Here is a 21,227-nt window from a genome sequence, read left to right on the forward strand (position 1 = left end):
AGCGCGGCTCGGCACGCGCCGCCGCCGCGTCCCCCGGCGCCGTGCATGGAGAGGGAGCGGGCGCCGAGGGGGAGCCGCGTGCGCGCGCCGGTCCGCCCAGCCGCCGCCGAGGTGAGTGGGGCCAGCGCCGCCCGGCGGCCGCGGCCCGCCGGCCCGAACGGCCGGGGGCGGGGGGAGGTAAGAGAGTAGGCGGGTGAGAAGAGCGGCCGGGGCGGCGGTTACGCCTCGGCGCGTCCCGTCCCGCCGACAAGGAGCAGCGCCGACCGGCCCGAGAGCCGTGCGGGGCCGCCGCCCCTGCCCGGGGCCCGCAGTGTGTGAGTTTGGGGGGCGCGAAGGCGGCGGCGCGCGGCGGGGCTGGCGCTAGGCAACGCGGCGGGGGGCGGCGGGCAGCGCCCGCGGGACGGGGCGGCCGCCCCGCTCTAAGGCCGTACCTGGGGAGGGAGAGGGGCAGGAGGGCTGTCGGCCGGCACGGAAGGCCCTCCTCGCCCGGCGGTGTGTGCACGGGTCACTCCCCTCCCCTTTCCCCCGCGCGTGAACACAAGCGAGATCGGGCGTCCGACCGGGCCGTGTCCGAGCTGCCCGGTGGACGATATGGATGTCCGCGGTCCCTGCCGCGCCTCGGCGGAGGTGGTGTGTTCTGCCGCAGAACTTCCTCGACAATACTGAACTTGTGCCGTTAAAAAAAAAAAATACGGTATGGTTGCAGAACGAGGGCAAACAGTTACAGGCATCTGTGGCTTTGCTCCGTATGTCTGCGTTGCATTTGCTTCTGGGTGGGGAAGTGTTCCCTTAGACGGGGGTTACGAATTAATGGATTTCATTCTCACAAGAAGAAATTTTTTAAGGGGGGAATTGCAGATAGAACTTCAGATTTCCTTATTTTCTTTGTTTTGTTTTGTTTTGTTTTGGGTTTTTTTGTTGCAACTGAAGTCTAATCAGAACCTGATTGGCTCTGTCTTCGGATTTCCCCGTCCCACCTCTGCAGTCTTTGGCAGGTGAAAAAATAACGCCTCGCTTTGCTTATTCGTAAATAATTTGTTGTTGGAAAGAATTAGACTCTATTCTTTTTGGTTGTTGGGCAGAAGGAGATTCTGTGAAGACTGTGATGGCTCGTTACAGTTTCAAAACGAGTCTATTCTGGAGATTAGTTGCTTAATGGTCACTCTGTCTGACATCTTAACCCTGGACAACTTTCCAGTTTATCGTCTAATTCTCTGTTGGTTCCATTGTTAGTCAAACTTGTTGACTAGTTTAGATGAGAGAAAAATATTTCTAAAGTTTGTGTTATGGAATATCATTGTTAACAGGATATTGTACAGAGATTGTGTGCACTGTTAAAGGGGTAATTTGGATCAGTTATGTGGATTAACTTTTTTTTTTTTCCCCTCTGCTGAGTCTTCTTGGCAGTTGTTATGGGAGTAATAATGTAGTGTTGTTTATTGGGCATGCCTGTTTATCTTCGCTCCTTAGGACTGGTGACAGTAATTTGAGGATTCAGTAGGAACATAGTAGCTGTCACTGTTGTCTGCTTGATAAGAATGAGTCCCGAGTGACTTCAGTGGTGGAAATGGAGCACTTTGTGGTAAACAACTTCGGTGCTACACTGTGAAGTGATAGGGTTTTTAAACAGTGATGAAGTTTCCAGAGAAGCCTTAAATCTGAGCTATTTACTGAGCTTTTCATTTTCATAAGTGCTAGCAACAGCAATGTAGAGAAGCTGTATTTACTGCTGGGAGGGGAAGTTTTAATGAGCAATACATTTACACAATACGGAAAACAGTTAGACATTCTTGTTGATCAAATCGGATTGACTGAAACTGCAGAGTGGAAAATGAAAGCTGCTCCTTCTCATGTGTAGCTGTGAAGAGTGGTGATTGGGCTAATAAAAAACAAACAACCCACAAAGTTGAAGTCTCTTTAGAATAACCATTTCCAAACTATGTGGAGTTCATGTTATGAGTGACCAGAGAATACTGACAAAGTGAATGTCACTGCCATCTTGTACTAGCAATGGCATGAAGTTGCTATTACTGAAGCATAGCAGTTACTGAAGGGAGCTGTCATTTTTGCCATTGGTCTCTGAGCTTTGAGGCATTTTTATGGTATGATCTTGTGTAAACAATAAGCTAAGTGATGACGTTTGCAGTTACAGGAAATAATATAGCATCTCAGCTGAAAGAACCTGAAGAGGGAAGTAAAAAAAGATTTAGAAATTAGTAATATTAAATTGATATGTGGATTAAATGGTATTAGTTATGGATAAAAGGGAACTACCACTGAACCTTACAAAACTGTCATTAAAAAAGCAGATTAAAGTAATTAAACATGCAATAATTGGAAAAATATATCTTTTATTGGTTTTTAAAATATCTACTGGTGTAGCAGAAAGCAACAAAGACCTTGTGGCTTCTTTTTTTTTTTTTTTTTTGTAAAAGTAACTGAAATTTTGGGTAACTGGTGGTTGAGGTAGATGACCTCCTGAGGTGTCTTTCAACCCAAATTATCCTGTCCTGGTGCTACTATGCTGTTACAGGCTAGCATTTGTGTTGTAACAACCCCTGTTCGTTTTACCTAGGCTTGTATGCAAATGTTAATGCTTATTAGGCAGTATGCAGTTATATTTTTTCCCATTTAACTTAATAGAGCTGCTGTTTCAATGCCTCTGACCCTGGCTGTGCACTGATTTCAGTGGGTTCTGTGTGAATTCATATGTCCACCCACAGGTTTCTCAGCATGAGCCCAGTAAGATGAGTAATATGACTAAGACTAGCAAGATCTGAGTCAATATTTGAGCTCATGCTTACATTTCTGTTTCTCTAACTTGTTTCAGATGTGATTTCTTTATCAGAAGGTAAATTTGAAGTTTTCTTGACTATCTGGAGATGAGGTTTTGCAGATTATTCCATAAGGTGTATCTGTCTTTATGGAGACTTGGAAAACAATTAAAAAAATGTGTATATACAAGGAAGCTTTTTTGTAGTAGTTCTGCTGGGAGAACAGCAATCAGTTTTATTTATCACCTAGGAATGGGTGGTAAATGGCTTCCTACTGTGTTGATCCAGAGAGTACATGGTATCTCTTACTTAGACGGGTTATAGGCCCTGTGGTGTGGAGAGAGCTACAAGTTGCAAGTGTAAGGTATCTTGTTGCTTTCAGTTACAACCTGTTAGGTGCTGGAAATAAAAAAAGTGATACCTCACTCCAACTCCAAGGTTAACCTGTCAGGGTTGCGCAGTATTGAGTTCAGAGAGTCTTGGTACACGCAGACAATGATATAATCCCCTTGTGTTATCATGGGTATTGAGATACATCTGGTTTGATCTTTAAAAGCATTTCCTAGCGTTCTTTCTGTCCTGCTGACCTGTGCAGTTTTCTGTGGAGGAGAAATTCTTAAGTACTTTTTGAGTAGACAAGTAGAATGACTTGTCTGGAAGATAACTGTCCATCTGATTTTGGTTATATACTCACTGTATCATACAGTCACACATGAATATTTGAGTCTGACTGTAGAAAAAAAAATTCAGTGTGGTGCTGTCAACTATGGATTTAAAATCAATACAAGCATTGTCTAGAAATGACGTGACTTGTCTCTGCAACTGTGTCTTTGACAGTGACTTTCATGGTAGTATTACGTGGTTCCTTTTGTTGTTAGCAGATTGCATTTTAATAACAGTTGAACATTTCCTTGTATTAAGAATAGAGACATTGGCTCTTGATGTTTTGATTTTTTCATACCTCTATCCCTTCTTCTGGGCTTTCTTCAGTTTTTTATTTTGCTTTTGATTTTTGTCATCCATGTCATTGCCCCCCACCCTCCCAGTATCTTTAGTATTTCTCCATAGCTCAGAAATCCATGAATTGATTTAGGATTTTTATGTTTTCCTTGTTGTCACAGAAGACAATATTCCAGGTGATATGAGATTGTTTTCGATCTCCTTCTTTGTTCTTTGGAACACACTGTTTGTTGTCTTGCTTGTGCCTGTATTAAGCAAAGGTTCTGTTGAGCTGCACATTCTGTGCATGGTTATTTTTTTTATCTACTTATGTTTGGCTCAAAATTAAACACCATGTGGGAATAGCTGCAAGTTATTCTTTCAAGAGCTTATTCTTTTGTGTTTGTTGACATCGGATGTTTTCTGTCTTCTGTTATTTCACTCTCATTTTTGATCCAGCTCATGTTAACCAGTTATCACCAAAGCTGGTTTTTGTTTACTGTTCAATAGCTAGTAGAGAACTGACAAATACATTCAATGGCAGGCCTAGAAAATAGAGCTGGAGCATTTTATGGACTTACTAAACTGAAGTTTGATTGCGTAGGCTGGGCCTTTGAAAGTGCTTATATGCTTGCATAAATATGTATAGTGTGCTATTTCTTACTCTGTATGCATCCCTGTGTGGAGACTTTTCAGATATTTACCTCAGTTCTTGAATGGTGTGTTGTGTGTGATGTAAAATCTTTTGCTGTCAATCTAGTGGACCTGTCTAAGCCAATATTCCCTTTATATATTTGCTGAGACAATTGCAATAGATTTCAGACTTTAAGAAAGCTTTTTCTGACTTTTAAAATAAATGATTATATTATATATGCTCAAAGTGATGTGATTACAGTTACTTGCCTTTATAATTAAGAATTTCAAAATGTATGTGACTTTTTCATCTCGATGACTCCTTTATTTTTTTTTTTCCCTGGACTTTAATTAGATAATTATTAAGTCCTTTGAAATCGATTTGTAAGACTTTTAGCTCAAACTAATTCATCCCATTTCTCAAAAAGAGAGGATGAGGGCAAGAACTTTGACTGAGATTTAAAAAAAAAAATAGAGGAATAATGTTAACACTTCTTAGTTCAGTGTTGACACTTTATACATACAAAATAAGTCTTTAAGAACATGTCCAGTAGCCTTTAAATGAGTATTTTCTATGTTTGTTCACCATTAATCATAGTTGACTGCTAGGATTTCACAGTTGTGATCTAAATGTTCATCATTCTTTGACATGCTGTGCTGCAGCCTGAGTTTACAACACTATAAGACATTTTTAAAGTAAGAAAAACTTTGACTAATATCTAACAGTAAATTTGGTGCCTATATTTCTTAAACAGTTTTGAGAGGTCTTAGTTGTTGAAGGGCATTTAGACGGGGAGCTCTGTTAATTTCAACATGATATTATGGAATTGCTTGCATGGATTCAGTTATAGAGATAGGGCTGCAGGTGGTGTCTGAGTTTTACTGAATATATTAGGTAAAACTTGACTAGAAGAGTAATGCAAGAGTATTTGAGGACAAAGACAGCTGGAAAACAACCATTGATTCCTAATAAAAGACAGTTTTTTTGTGAGTTAAAAAGGTGCTTTGGAAACCTATTAAGGTAATAAAATAACATAGGAGGCTCTGAGGTTATAAAGACAAATGCCTCTTAAAAATACAGCTTTCAAGTATTGGAGTATGATGGTCAGAAAAAATATGAAATCTTTTATGTGTGGTGTTGTTGGTGTATTGCATACTACAGTAGGCAGTATAAGCCAGCAAAAATATCTTTTGCAGTATTTCCCAGCTGTGGGAAATTCAGATGTTCTCTGATATTTGGTACGGGTTTTGCAAAACAGAACAATACTGTATAAAGTTTGTTCATAAGTTAACTGTAACACAGTTGCAAGTGACAGCAATCCCCACCTCTGTATTTCTCTCTGAAGCAAAGCAGCAAGAGATTGTTGTAATGCAGAGAGGAGATAAGGCCATTTGTGTGTTTGTGACATCCCGTTTATATGAAAGAGTACTTCTCTGTGCTCAGAAATGGGGAGTCAGGGTCAAATAACACCTGGGCAGTATGAGAGGGCAAGCAGTTAAAAACATTCCTATTCCAGTCCTATAGTCTACAAATGTAAAGAAGGCAAAATGCTATCCTCAGAAAAGTAGTTGAATTAAGTGAAACCTTTAAAACTTTTTCATTCTCGTTGAAGGAATCAAAATTTGAAACAAACCTCAACTATTTCCATTTTATAGGTTGCATAAAGGCTGTCAAAAAGATTGGTGAACCTGAAAGCTTGTGTGTTTTTCAATTTTATCATGAACTACTGAAAAAATTTCTCTCATTGTGTAATGTACCTCACATGGAGAGAACTGCTTCGTGTACAAATCAATTTTGGAAATTATAACTGGCATTTCTGTTCATATTCCTGATACTGTTTTGCCATACTTTGCAGTACTGACACTAAACATTCTCTCTTTGGATTATTTTTTTTTAATCACTAGATATTTTATTTTAATATGATATGTATAATAATATGTACATAGAAATATCTTCAGTTTTTATTGTGAGTCAGATTGTGAAATCAGATTTAAGACTGTTCTACAAGATTATACTCTTTAGAAACTCAGAATAGTTGTGTGACATTTGGTGCCCACTTCTGCAGATTAAAATTAGTGTTAATATGCATTTTTAAAGAATCAGATTAATTTCTTATTATTATTATCATCATCATAATCACCATCATCAAATTTTATGCTATGCATATTTTTCAGATTTCTGCACTGATTAAATCAGACATTCTTAGGGTTTTTATAATTTGATTACTTGAGGCTTTGGTCTTTGGAGCAGTAGTAAGCAAACTCTACATATTTAGCAGCTGATGGCCAAGAATCAGGATTGTTCTTAATGCTGGGGAAAATGAGTGAGGATCCAAGCAGACTAAGAGTTGTGGCCTTTCTATCAGGTATTATTAACCATGAAGTGCAAGAGACCCAAGAGTAAGATAGGAGTTGTAGTTTTGTATGTGTTAAGTGTCCTCTTAAAACTGCTTGTGGTGCACAAGATGTTTCTTTCCTCAGCCTCTCACACACACTGGAATTTTCTGTTCTCTCAGTTTTGGAAACACAACAGCTTTTCATAAGGCTGTACTGTAAACTGCATCACCACTGTGATGGGGTTGGGGTTTTTTTTCTCTTTTGGAACAAGTGGCACAGGGGAAGGGAAACGGACAGGATAACTTCTTAAGCTGATTTGCAGTGCCAGAGAAAATGTTGTATAACAATATCCTGGGTAACCTCAAAGATGGGCTGACCTAGAAAAAAAGAAAGTTTGGGTTCCCAGTGGAATCCAAGGACATGGGATTGCTCAAGACCCATATCCCCAGCTGTGGGCAATAAAGCATGTATCAATCCACAGCTGTCTCCCGACAGCTTGGGACCTTGGAACTATTCTAACAACTGTGTAAATAGGTGCACGGTTATCTTTCAATTGCTCTATACCTGAGTCTTCAGAAATCTTTGTAACTATTCTATCTATCCAGCATTTTGTGAATAAATACCTCTGACTGCTTTTATCTCAACCTGGCTTCAGTTAAAGGTGATTTCAAGGCAGCTGGCTAACATTAGGACATTCTATTCTTATGATTTTTTTGATCCCTAAAACTGGAGCTTGGCACACAAAAATAGTGGTTTGGACATTGAAAGGATGAGGGAGTTGCACCGAATTCTAGTGAGTATTTTGGAAGCATGCTTGTACAGGTTGGGGAGAAACGTGTTAGACTTAAGCTTGTGATAATGAGAGTACAAAACTGTTAATAGAATGTGTGGGCCCTCTGCCAACTGGGTATAAAAAATGAAGTGGCGTCTTCCTTGTTCATTGTTATGCATTGGCAGACCTGAGAGTAGTGTGATGAAATAGATTCAGGTCAAAGTAGAGAATGAATAAACTACGGGTTTTACAAGATTGCACCAGTATAAGTCAGAACCAAAGAAATTTGAAGCTGTGTCTGCAATATAGACATATGGATGTACCTGAACTGGCTTGTATTACAACAGCTGGAGGCCACAGCAGTGTAAATTACCAGTGATAGTGAAAATTTTGTGTCGCTCTTGCTACCCAAACTCGTTCAGGTATATTAACAGTGTTTAGAAGGATATCTTTAGACTTCAGGAGGCTTGAGCCATACCATAATTTTGTTGGCTTTGGTACTTTTCCAAGTCTGTTTTCTTAGAGCTCTGCCACTTGGTCACCCTGATAGCTTATCAATATTCTTGCCCGTGAACACACAAAATAGAATATTAAAATGTTTTTACTTTTTTTTTTTAAAGAGATTGTAATAATTGTGAATTTTACAGTGTTCTGTGAGTTTTGACACATAATGTTTTGGAACCCTTGAATCTGATGTAAAAAATTTTGAGTAAGTTGGTACATGCTGTCTTTTTTTGTCATTTAAGGTACTATGCTGTGATTAGAAAACAAATTTGCAAGGTAGTGAAATAACATTTTTTTACCATCAGACTATTTAGAAGGAAATTTGAAGTTTTATTTATTTTACTTGAAGCCATTTCTGGAAACACGGAAAAGCTTTACTTTGGAGCAGCACAGGGCACTTGGTGCTTTTTGTTGATGTGTCAAACCACTTTCCTCCTCCTCCCACATCTGAAGTTGTCTTGGCTAAGAAACTCAGTATTGTTTTGACTTGCCACAGTGTAGCTGAAGTATTTGTGACTGAGAATGCCTAAGGGGAAGTGACTGAGTGCCTTTTAACCTACTGTTAAAAGAGTTTAGGTTAAATGTGCATGGAGCCAGGTGGTCTCTTTTCATGCTAAACGAAACGGAAGAAGGAAAACAGGAGCATATCATCCCTGATCTTGGGTGGACAGGTGGTTAATATAGACAAAAGGAATTTTTTTAAATTACTCTTACTTGCTTTAAAAACTAGTTTGCTTTAAAGAAAACCATTTGGAGGTTGTTATTATGATTCTGCTAAGGCCTAAACTTAGTCAAATAATATAGATTTTCAGAATAGAATTGAGAATAGAATCATTGAAAAATTTAGCATGGAGGAGACTCCAGTAGATTTCTGCTCCAAGTTCCTGTGAAAGGCAGAGTCAATAATGAGATCAGAATGGGTATTGAAGCTGTATCTAGTCAGGTCATAAAAACCTCCAAGGATGGAGACAACTACATCCACTGCTGGGCTGTCCTCAGGATGAGACACTTTTTCCTTATATCCTCTCTGAACCTTTTGTGCTTCACGTCTGTGTCCTCATGTCCTGTAAAGAGTCTGACTCTCTTCTAAATAACCTCCTTGTTGATACTGGGGACTGCTATTCTAGATGAGACAGGCCCTGACCCTCCAGCTATCCTCACAGAGTCAGTGCTACAGTCACCAGCTGTATTGTTGGCCTCTGCTGTGAACTATTTCCTGTTAATCAGTATTTTTTTCTGTTTTAGGGTGATGGATTAGGGCCTGGATGCAGAATTTTAAGTTCAAGCAAGATCTGAATATTGGCAGGACAGAATACTGGCAGTCAGAAACTGTTCAACAACCAAACTAGGAACATTTTCCTCTCCCAGTTGTATAAAAATAACCATAAGATGATGAGATACATTGGTTTTTAAACTTTGAAGAACCCCTGACCAGAAGCAATCTGTTCAGTCGAAATAATTGAAGTGCTCAGTTTGAAATGTAAAATGTGTTTCAACAAATTTATTTGAATATGTAGCATTTCTTTAAAATTGTTCTATTTAATAATGTCAGCTGCATATTTTTCTTTGCTTTTATGTATGTTTTTGTTACATTTCAATTTTCTAAATGCAGCATGCCAGACATAAGTTAAAAACTACTGTCTTGAAAACCACAGCCAATGTGCTTGTTAGCAAAATGTGATTAACTGGATCTCAGAGTCTAGATAGAACACATAAAGTTCTATCACTTATTACGGAAAAATGCAACTTAATCTATCTTGTTTAATTAAAAAAATAGTATAAAGGACTATTTGACTGCTTCAGTGATTAAATGTACAGAACAGCAGCCTAGAAAAGAAATGTGTGAAACGAGGTTTCTATGAAATGTTCCATTCAGTTCCAGTCATAAATTAAAGAAGCTATTCTAAATTAATTCAAATAAATTAATCTGTCGTGCTTTCAGATTGCTTAGTACTTATTTATATAGTTTATATGCAGGTGATACATATATTTAGAGGGTTGTTTATTTTTTTAACTTCAGGATATTGGCCTTTTGTTTTATAGCTTTTTTTTTTTTTTTGTCTAACCATTAAACTTCAACCAGTGAGACCAATGCATTCTGTTTTGCTGAAATGTCTTCCAAAGCTAGTGGCAAGGCTGTGCAGGTGGGATTTAAGTCTTTCATCAAGCTGGATTCATGAGTATGAGTTTACAGGACATGTTTGGTTTAATATTTACCTTACTTAACAGTTGCTCCATAACTTCTTTGCTTACTAATAAAATTAATTGTGGAATGTAAGTTTCTTCCTTTGAGAAATATAAATATGTGATGAATCAGTATACAATTTCTTGCATAATTTAAACACACGGGAATTTGTTTAATAAGAGCTTGTGCTATTGATATTATTTATTCCTAAAGTTCTTTTATTTACTGTTGTACTTGAGAAATGAATTACATATGTAATGTTAGAACTCTTGCCTTCTGTTTTATATTTCTTTTAACATTTTGTGTTGCTACCTCTTACCTGATTAAAATAAGATAAATATTAGGCAGTTTTCTTGATTATTTAGGATTAAATGAAAAGGGATTAGAAATTTTAATAAATCCCAAGTAGTTAATCAAAATATTTTTGTCTTAATTGTTTTCTTCAATTTATTTGGAAGCAGTAAGCATGCATATATTGCCTCTGGTGTTACTAGTTGAAACTGTCTTTGCATATTTCTGTTTCGAAACAAATATAAGTTCTCATGTAATTGTTCATTGTAATAGATTATGACAAATTAATTTGGAGTACTGATATATTGTTTGTTGCAGTATCTTTCTTAACTTGATGTAATTTCCTGTTACACTTCACTGAACTCAGTAGTATTCTGGAAATAAAATGGCTTAAAATAAGGAGGGAACAAGTATTTAAACAGCTTTGTCTCCTCATCTCTCCAGATGCCTCTCTGTTCTTTACTTTCTTACCATGTCTTTACTCTTACTTTTTGTAACTTTTCTGTCATGTTCAGTCACATCTCACATTTTATTGTTTCATTACTTTCTTATGTTTCTTCCTCCAGTCCCATTTATAAGAGCCATTCCATGCTGCTATTCTCAGAGTCAAGTAGGTTTGAGGATCACTTTCTGATTTTGACAGTAGTCAAGGTCTGATCTACTTGGAACCAAACTTCAGGGCCTAGGTCTAGACAAGTGTTCTGTCTCTCAGATTACATTGTTAAAACAACCCTTTTTCTTTCTGGATCTATTGTCATCCTCGTATTTGCCAAATCAAGCTCCGTAGTCCAATTTTGGATGCGTCTGGATAAGAAAAAGTGGAAAAAAAAAAAAAATAGCTAATCAGCACATTATATAAAAGAAATAATAAGATCAGAAACTATATGTCAAATATAGTTATATTTGCCAGATGGGCTAAAATATATTAAAATTGCCCGGGAGGTTGGAAAATTGATTTTCAGTTGGAGAGCTATTGCTGGTTCTGAAAAGGAAGTTAGTTTGATATGTTTGTGGAATAAACAAATTGCTTATAAAAAAGATTGTGAGAAGACTCAGTTCTGTTAGCTTCAGTGGATAAGGGTGTGGTATTGTAATTAAAATACATTTTCAAATGTGGTGAATGAGAAGAATCAATATTTGTCTGGAAGGAAAGAGACTACCAGGTGGCTTGGCAGAAGACAGGACAAGAACTGGTGTTTAGTCTAAATATAGATAATGTAAATATAAAAAACATGAGGGGAGGAAGTCAAAGTGTATTATGAATGAGGGTAAAAAACTCCTTGATGACAGAGATGCGTAAAAAGGTGCAAGAAAGCATAGGTAGATGAGTGGTCTGTACTGGAAATACAGACAGTGCAAATGCTTGTATGTGTCTCTTTAATCTTAACTGTTAATGTAGATGTTTAATTATTCTGGAAGCTATAGCTGTTGGAAGATACTATGTAATTTTAAATTTCAGTGAAGGTTGGTGAGATGAAGTCCTTTCTTGTGACAAGACACTGGAAATTTTCTTTTGTAACCTCAGTATAAGCAATTGATCTAGGGAAACATTGATGCCAGTAGACTTTTGAGGCTGCTCTTCATGCTGTGCTTGAGAGTCTTGTTCACTTCTGATTCACCACAATTGAGAACCAGACATTCTGACTATATTAAAGAATAATTAAATAAGAATATTGAAGCATTAATGAATTCTTAATTAAAATGAAGTTTATTTCTAAAATAGAATATGTTTTCCCAACAAATTCTTTACCTAACACGTATGCAGGGACACACTCCTTTCTTATTTTTCACCAAGTGCTCTGTAGTTTCATAACAGTGGAATGAGAAGCCATATGTATTTCAGACTGGTTCCTTCCTTATTTGTACTGTGTGGTGGAATAAAGTAGCAGTTTGACAAGCCTTTTTGTTTTGTCACATCTGTTTTACTGTTAGAGATGATGTACAGGATCAGTTTTGCAATTGTAGTTCATGATCTCCCCTTTCTTTTATTTCCTTTTCTTTTATCTGTGTAGTGTGTGAGGTGATTTTAAAGGCATAATTAAAATACCAGATCACAGTACTAACAACGGGTAGTAAGTTGTTACATAGGACTAGGTTACTGAAACAATTCTGTACTCATAAGTACATAACTGTACATACGTTGTTCATAGTAGACTGTTACACAATTGAAATGTTTTTTACAAGAGAATCTAGTAAGTATCATTGCATGCATACCAATTATTACTCTGATATTAAAATTATTTTATGGAACATGGAAGTTAATCTAGGCGACAGAAAATTTTACATGCTTTCAAAATGCAGCTAGAGTATTTACAAATGTATTATTACTAAGCTACTGTTTCTTCTAGTTTCAAAACATTTCAAAAGTATGCTCAGTATTTATCAAGTACATAATAAAAATCTTCCCGTTGGACTAGTTCATACAAAGTCTGGCTTTGGCAAATCTCATTATATGATTACAGCCATACTTAGTGTTAAATGGTGTATACAAGTAATGAAAGAAATGGCATGTCAGTCATGGATTACTCAGACTCTGTGTGGGAGGGGCAGTTAATTGTTGATCTTCTTGGTTTTACCTTTGTAACCTGGAAGTCCTGATTTAGTAAAAACAATGTTTGCTGTCACATCTAGTATGGTAATTAGACTGTTTATTTGGAACAAATGCATGACATCTGGAGTCAATAACAGTAACACATCATTTGACACCCGCAATTGTGTTTCTTTCACACAAAAAGATGATGAAAGAAAAACATTTTTTTTTGTCCCACTGATAGTGCTAGAACTAATGAAAGTAACACTGTAACCTGAACTTGATCATAGTTTGGTAGAAATGAAATAATTTGCAGTGCATGAGCAGTAAAAATTTGTCACAACTACTCTTAATGGTAGCATAAAAATATTTTTTTCTAGAACCTTTTTCTAAATATATTTTCTACATGTAATTCTAGGGTTTGTATAAATATCTAAGTTAACTTGTTTTCCCATTGGAAACCAGTCTCTGAGTGCAGATTGTTTGCAGTTAATTCTGTTGTGTAGAGTTCAGTGGTTACATAAGTAGCCTCATCAATAATTTACACTTTTGATGAATTATTTGTAATTATGGACTTGACAGCCATTACACAAAATGGCATTGCAGACTATCAACTCCAAAAGCAATTTGTATGCTCTTCATTGATAAGGAAACAAAATATTATGGAAGACCTGGCTTTTTTGGTCTTCTATAGAAAGAAAAAACCCAGAATTCTCAAAGGCACAGAGTGAGTTCCTTTAAGGAGTTCTGCTGCTAGGAAATGAAGGAGGAAATGAGAAACAGAGAATGCCCAAAATAAACAGAGAAAAGGAATTTAAAGTGGGGAACTTTTACAAAGTGCAGAATAGAGCAGAGATATAGGTTTAAGTTGAGAGAACAGAAGAGGGTGTGAGGTTTCTTTTTCCTCGCCTTTTTTTCTCTCTTTTATCTGTTTGTCTTTTTGAAATCAGGGAGAAGATTGTGATGTATAGAAGGTAAGAACATAAAACCAGAGGAAAAAAGTTGAAGGAGTGTTAGCTGCCAACGTAATTTTAGTACTGCTGGATTATATTTTTCAGTTTGAGAGTGTTTTGAGGCTTTGCAGGCCCACTATAGGCAATATATTTGCATTTTTGTGGTAAAGGATGAAATATTTAGTCACTTAGACATCTGAGTCATGCTACCACATTGGAAAAGCTTGTGGAATTAAGGCCCAGTAAAGGGGGTCCTCAACTACTGAACAAAAGCAATACAGAAAGATCTGACCTGAGAGCAACTGCAGCATTAGGAAGACACTTGCAGTATGTATGGGACAGATTTGAATTTGTATTTAAAAAAAAAAAAAAAAAAATTCAACTGTTTTGGCCATGGTGAAAAATATACTTGTTTTAATTTGTCATCTTGTCCATTCACCAGGATCTGGCACTGGCATATAAAACCTTTGACTGGCTATAGCTCTATCTCCCATATTAGTGATGTGACACACGTTTCTCATCCACTGTGTCAGCTACAAACACACAAAAGCAGACAATAAAGGAGAACAACAGCACAAACAGTTACTGTTTTTGTTTGCTTATAGAGTAAAATTGCTAATAAGGTGAGGCTGACGGTTTAAGGGGAAGAGGTTGGCAAGTCTGGGATGAGAAGGTATATGGAAGTTTAGTGTCACTGTTATCAATGCTTCCTTCAAGCAAGCCCGATAAACAAGAGGAATGAGGCCCTTAAGTAGAAAGCTTGAAAAGTTGAAAGTTTTGAGTACTGGCACTTTCTTCTGTTTTGGAGGCCTAGCAGATAGGTAAGGCCATAGTACTGCAGCTGTTCCTGAAGAGCTCCACAGGGTGGGGTTTTCAGTGCTGCATTCTGTACTCAGTTGACTAAGCCAAAGGACAACTGAATAGAGGGTAGCCCTCTGTCTTAGGGAGTGTCTTGACTGTTTTGAGGTCAATGGTGGTGAGGATTAGGAGTGTTTATGGGTCAGAATAAAGTGGAATGACATCAAGGGGGATGTTGTTTTAGGAGTCTGCTATAGACTGTCCATCTAGGATAAGGAGATAGAGAAGCTGTTCTTTAGGCAACTGGGAAAATCTTGGGATCACTGGGTCTCATTCTCATGGGGGACTTTAACTTACTGGATGTCTGCTGGGAATACAACAGCAGAGAGGAGACAGTCCAAGAGGTTCCTGTAGTGTGTGGAAGATAACTTCCTCACACTGCTGGTGAGAGTCAACAAGGGAAGATGCTTTGCTGGACTTGGTGTTCACAAATATAGGTCTGGTGGGGGACATGATGATTGGAGTCTGCCTAGGGAATAGTAATCACAAAATGATCGAGTTCTTAATCCTCAGAGAAGCAAGGAGGGGGATCAACAGAACTGCCACCTTAGACTTCCAGAGGTCAGAGTTTGACTTGTTTAGGAAATTGGTTGCCGATGTCTCTTGGGAGACAGTCCTGAAGGGCAAAGAAGTCCAGGAAGGCTGGATGTTCTTCAAGAAGGAAGTCTTAAAGGCACAATATCAAGCTGTCCCATTGTGCAAGAAGATGGGCCAAAGGGACAGAAAGAAGACCATCCTGCCTGAACAGGGAGTTTCTGCTGGAGCTCAGAAGGAAAAAGAGAATTTACGATCATCAAAAGAACAGTCAGGCAACCCAGGAGAACTACAAGGTGTTGTGATGTCACATGGGGAGAAAATTAGACAGGCTAAGGCTCATTTCAAACTTAAGATGGCCACTACTGTAAGAGATAGTAGAAAAAATTCTACAAATGTATTAGCAACTCAAAGAGTGCTAAAAGGAATCTTCACTCTTTAATGGATGAAGAGGGATCTTAGTGAACAAAGATGAGGAAAAGGTAGAGGTACTTGATGCCTTCTTTGTCTCAGTCTTCAATAGCAAAACCAGTTTTCTCTGGGCACCCATCCACCTGAGTCAGAAGACAGGGACAAGGGACAGAATGAGACCCTCATAGTCCAAGGGGAAATGATGTCTGACCTGCTGCTCCACCTTGAGGCACACAAGTCAATGGGGCTGGATGGAATCCACCCAAGGGGGCTGAAGGAGTTGTTGGAAGTGCTTGCTGAGCTACTCTCAATCATCCACCAGCAGTCCTGGCTTACCAGGGAGGTCCCAGTCGACTGTAGATTGGCAAATGCGACCGCTGCCTAAAAGAAGGGCTGGAAGGAACTACAGGCCTGTCAGCCTGACCTTGATGCTGGGGAAGGTTATGGAACGGATTATCCTGAGTGCCATCATCAGGCACATAGAAGACAGCAAAGCGTTCAGGCCCAGTCAGCATGGGTTTATGAAGGCCATGTCCTGTTTGACCAATCTGATCCCCTCTTATGACCTGCTTAGTAGATGAGGGAGAAGCTGTGGATGTGGTCTTCCTGGATTTTAGTAAGGCCTTTGACACAGTCTCCCACAACATCCTCCTGGAGAAATGAGCTGTCCATGGCTTGGATGGACCTGCTCTGAGATGGGTGGAAAACTGGCTGGATGGCTAGACCCAGAGAATGGTGGGGAATGGAGTTCACCAGTGGTGTTCCCCAGGGCTCAGTGTTGGGAGCTGTTTTGTTTAACATCTTTATCAATGACCTGGATGAGGGGATTTAGTGGTTTTGTCTGAGCCAGGTTCTGTTAGCAGGGGGCTACAGGTTTGTCTTCCTTAAAGAGCGAGCTGCCAGAAGCTGCCTCAGTAGCTGACAGGGCCAATGCCAGTCAGTTCTAAGATGGAGCTGCCGCTGGTCAAGGCCTGGCCAGTTAGTGACTGAGGCAATGCCTCTCTGAATAACGTATTTGAGAGCAGAAGAAGTTGCTGTACAGTTGCTAAACTGCAGCAGCAGCAGAGGGGAGTGAGAGTGTAAGAACAAAATCTCTGCAGATACCAAGTTCAGTGGAGAAGGAGGATGAGGAGGTGTCCAGCCACTGGAAGAGAGATTCCTCTGTGACCTATGGTGAGGACCATGCTGAGGCAGCTGTTCCCCTGCAGCCCATGGAGGACCATGAGGGAGCAGAGATCCACTTACAGCCCATAGAGGATCCCATGCTGCAACGAGTGGATGCCTGAAGGAGGCTGTTACTCCGTGGGAAGCTCACCTTGGAGCAAGGACCTGGGAGAGACCATGCCAGAGAGCAGGTTTGCTATCAGGACTTGTGGTCCCATGGGAGATCCATACTGGAGGAGTCTGTTCCTGAAGGACTGTTCTTCCAGTGGATAAGCCATGTTGGGGCAGTTAGTGAAGAGCTGCATCCCACAGGAAGGATCCATGCTGGAGCGGTTTGCGAAGAATTGTAGCCCATGGGAAGGACCCATGCTGGAGAAGTTTGTGGAGAACTATCTCCCGTGTGAGGGACCCCACACTGAGCAGTGGGAAGTGTGAGGAGGCCTCCCCCTGAGAAGAAGCGGTGGCAAAGTCCATCTGCAATGAATTGACTGTAGTCTGCGTCCTCTGCTGCTGGAGGGGAGAAGGGAGTGTCCTGGGAAGAAGAAAGGGTGAGGAGCGGTGTTCTACGATTTGGTTTTATTTCTCATTTTCCCTGCTCTGTTCTGATTGTTCATGAATAAATCAAACCATTTCTTCCGAAGCTGAGTCTGTTTTGCCTGTGACGCTAATTGCTGAGTGATCTCTCTGTCCTGATCTCGACTTGTGAACCTCTTATTATATTTCTGTCTCCCCTGTTCAGTTTAGGAGAGGGAGTAATAGACTGACTTAGTGGCCTTCTTGCACCCAGCAGGGCTAAACTACCACAGGGTACTGAGAGGACCCTTAGTAAATTTGCTGATGACACAGAGCTGGGCAGGTGCATAGACCTGCTTGAGGGCAGGAGGGCTCTTCAAAGGGACCTGGATGGGCTGGAGTGATAGGCCAACTGTATGAAGGTCAACAAGGCCATGTGCTGAGTCCTGTACTTGAGCCATAACAACCTCATGCAACGCTACAGGCTTGGGGCAGAGGGGTTGGAAAGCTGTCTGGCAAAAAAAGATCTGGGGCTGTTAGTCAACAGCCTTCTAAATATGACCCAGCAGTGTGCTAAGGTGGCCAGGAAGGCTAGTGGCATCCTGGCTTGTACCAGATGGTATTGTACTTGACACTGGTGAGTCTGCACCTTGAATACTGTGCCAAGTTCTGGGCCCCTCATTACAACAAGGACACTGAGGTGCTGGAGTGTGTCCAGGTAACAAAGCTGGTGAAGGTCTGGAGAACAAGTTTTATGAGGAGCAGCTGAGGAATCTGGGGATATTTAGGCTATAGAAGAGGAGGCTAAGAGAAGATACAATCACTCTCTACAACTGCCTGAAAGGGAGTTGTAGTGAGGTGCAATTGATCTCTCCAGAAATGAATGATAGGGCACAAGGCAATGGGCCCAAGTTGCAGCAGGGAAGGTTTAGGTTGGCGATTAGGAAGAACTTTTTCACCAAGAGGGTTGTTAACCACTGGAACAGGCTGCTTAGGACGGTGGTGGAATCAGTATCCCTGGATGTATTCAAAAGATGCATAGATGAGGAACTGGGATTTAGTTTAGTGATGGGTTTGGCAGTGTTAGTGATTCTGGACCCTGCACTTGGTTTTGTTGAGCCTCATGCAATTGGTCTCGACACAGTTTGTTTAATTTTTTTGGTAATATTTTTGCTGTCAGGATTCAGATACTGTTACATTGCTTGGGCTTTCAGTCAAAGCCTTATGAAATCAGCAAAAATAATTTGGATGCTTTGCTGTTTTCATTTCAAGCTATGTGGACATGATAAACAAAAATATTTTAGTAATATGTGACTTGACTAGTAGCTGGATACATCCAAGTTAGGTTTTGCTGAGGTAATTGAAAGATTGGTTCTTTAGACAGAGAAGATACAGCCTTTTGGAGACAACCATCAGTATATTTAGCTCCCACTAGGCTTGTTACTTTGAGAACATTTCTGTGTATCAGATCCAGTTGTTTATTGTTAAAGCCTTGAATTTCTTGGTATAGATTTAACAAGCTTCCTTGTCCCAGATATTTCTTGCAATGTAAGTTGAGTTCTGTGAAGAGGTATGAGAAAACTCCCATACCAGTTTCCACTTGACTTGAGCCCTCTAAAGGTAATAAGGGCTAAAGGCAGGAGGGCAGAGTGGGCAGGAAGAGTAGGTTACAGTCCTTGCTTTTATTTATTGGCAAACGAAATTGCAGGGGTAGACAAATACCCCTGCAATTTGGTATATCTCTTCTTCCCTCTGAAATAATTTAATTCCATTGTCAAATAGAGAGTGCTTACTTGTTGGTTGATGTAAACATCCTACAACCTGTCCTGGTAAAAAGGGTCGGTTTGAATCTTTTTCAACCTTTGTATAAAAAGAGTGTTTTTGAATCCTCTTCTGGCCTTTGTGTAGAATCAGAAAGATACTGTGTGTTTTCAGGCATCAGTCCATGTCTCTGCCTTAACTTTTTTTTTTTTCCATTTACAGATTCAATTTACTGGCTATTGATGTTATATGGAGTAAAAGATGAGTTTCACTCATGTAGTCTAACAACATGTATTGTAAAGTACTATGAAACATCCTTCGAGTTTGAGGGAAGGGATTGTCTTATTGTAAAGTTTGATTTGGTTGAAAAAACAATAAGTCACATTATCCCAAAGAAATGTTAAAACTGAACTAGCCACTTTGTGTTTGGTTTTTGTTGCATAGCAAAGGTTTTGTGTAAGCACAGAATTTTTGGTTACTGTTCCTTGTTTTTCATGCAGGTCTTGCAATTATTTTGCAGATTTTTACTCCAGCAAATTCAATGATTGCATCAAATGTCTGCAGCTTCAATGATGCCGACAAATGCTTATGGCAATTTTATTCTTTGATTAATCTTTACTTTTTACAGAATAGAATAATCCTAAATAAATGTCACTCCAGCAGGATCTAGTGGACTGTATTCCAGTTTTGGATTTTAGTTGGGTGGGAAATAAAGATAAAATTGTTTCCACCCCTGATGACTAAGTCATATGTGTATTTTTATATATATGAAGTTTATAAGTGAAATTGAATGTGTGTAATGTTTTACATAGAAGACATAATCTGTAGGATATGTTTACTGCTGAATTACATAGTTCTTATTCAAACTTTCAACTTTTCAGGGCATACTCTGTTGTTTCCTAGGTGTAGGGTATTTATCTAACCTTGGGTATCTGCCTTTGCATTTATATAATTAAAACATACTTCTTTTGAAATAATGTTTTATTTGACAGGATGTTTTATTTGAAAGGGGAATAATTTTGTCTGATAGTGCTATTCCAGTTCAGAGCTTCTTAACACTAGATCAACAGTGGCATGCTGGAATGAATACAATGAAGGACTGCCAAAGATGGATAGAGGTGGAGTGCATGATGCATGAGGGATTGAGAGAACTACGTGTTTCCATTTGAGGAAGTCTGAGGTGACATCTGTTTGCTGTCTTCAGCTATCTGATGAGAGGCTATGAAGATATGGAGCTAGACTTTTTTTTGTTGGTTACATGGTGTTTGGATGAGGGACAACAGACACAAGTAAGAACATGGGAAATTTTTGTTAGATATTAAGGAATTTTTTTCAGCAGGAGAGAGGTCAAACACTGGAACAAGGTATCTGGAGGGGTTGAATTGCACCTGAGTATAAATAATCATAACCCCAGGGCAAGCAACCCTACTTGGTTTTAATTCCCTGGTGATAAGTTGAGACTCTAACTAGTACATATAACAACCCATCCTAAAGTGTATTTTTCATTTGTTTCTTGAAGTGGAATGTAATATGACACCAAGCTGAAATCCTTGCAAAAGCTTGCTGAACCTGTATAGATATTTAAGTGGACTTCCTTCTATTTATTTAAAAGCTTCTCTGCTTTTTTTTTTTCTTTTTTTTTTTTTGGTGAGGTTTAAATGGTTAAATGTATCTGTTGATGTACTGAAAAGCTATTGTGTAGAACAGTTAATGTAAAACACATACTGGAAAAGATCAGGTTCAGTTTGCCTTCTTAAACTACATGTGGATCCCTCATGTGTTCAAAATACTTCATTTATAGTTGGAATAATGCAAACTCTGCCTTCCCCTGACTCCTTGGCTTTGTTGGCAGCTCACTTATTTCAGTACTGTAAATTGTGTTGATGACTTGAAAAACGCATCTTTATATAAGAATTTTTTCTAAACTCTTTCAGAGCTATTTGCATTCTCCTCATATGTTAGCAAGATGCCTAGCCTTTGTGTCTGAGAATCGAATGTGTTTGAGTTCTATTTGTGTGTGCACCACCTATGCATACCTAATATCCTTAATCATATGTTATTAATTTAA

At 39.2% G+C, this 21,227-nt stretch overlaps 1 protein-coding gene across 12 annotated transcripts in view; it reads left to right on the forward strand.

Moving 5' to 3' along the window:
• Nucleotides 1-21,227, forward strand: part of JAK2 (Janus kinase 2) — a 95,172-nt gene continuing 73,945 nt past the window's right edge. For 2 of the 12 annotated variants that reach the window (XM_062017515.1, XM_062017524.1), the window contains exons 1-2: nt 150-314; nt 931-995. The gene's annotated coding sequence lies outside the window, so the exon portion shown is untranslated. Of the gene's footprint in view, nt 112-149; nt 315-419; nt 695-930; nt 996-21,227 lie in introns of those variants that run through there. The other 10 variants (XM_062017518.1, XM_062017528.1, XM_062017519.1 and 7 more) reach the window with 6 other exon arrangements.

The sequence above is a fragment of the Colius striatus genome, chromosome Z, assembly GCF_028858725.1.
Source record: "Colius striatus isolate bColStr4 chromosome Z, bColStr4.1.hap1, whole genome shotgun sequence".
Lineage (NCBI taxonomy): Eukaryota > Metazoa > Chordata > Aves > Coliiformes > Coliidae > Colius > Colius striatus.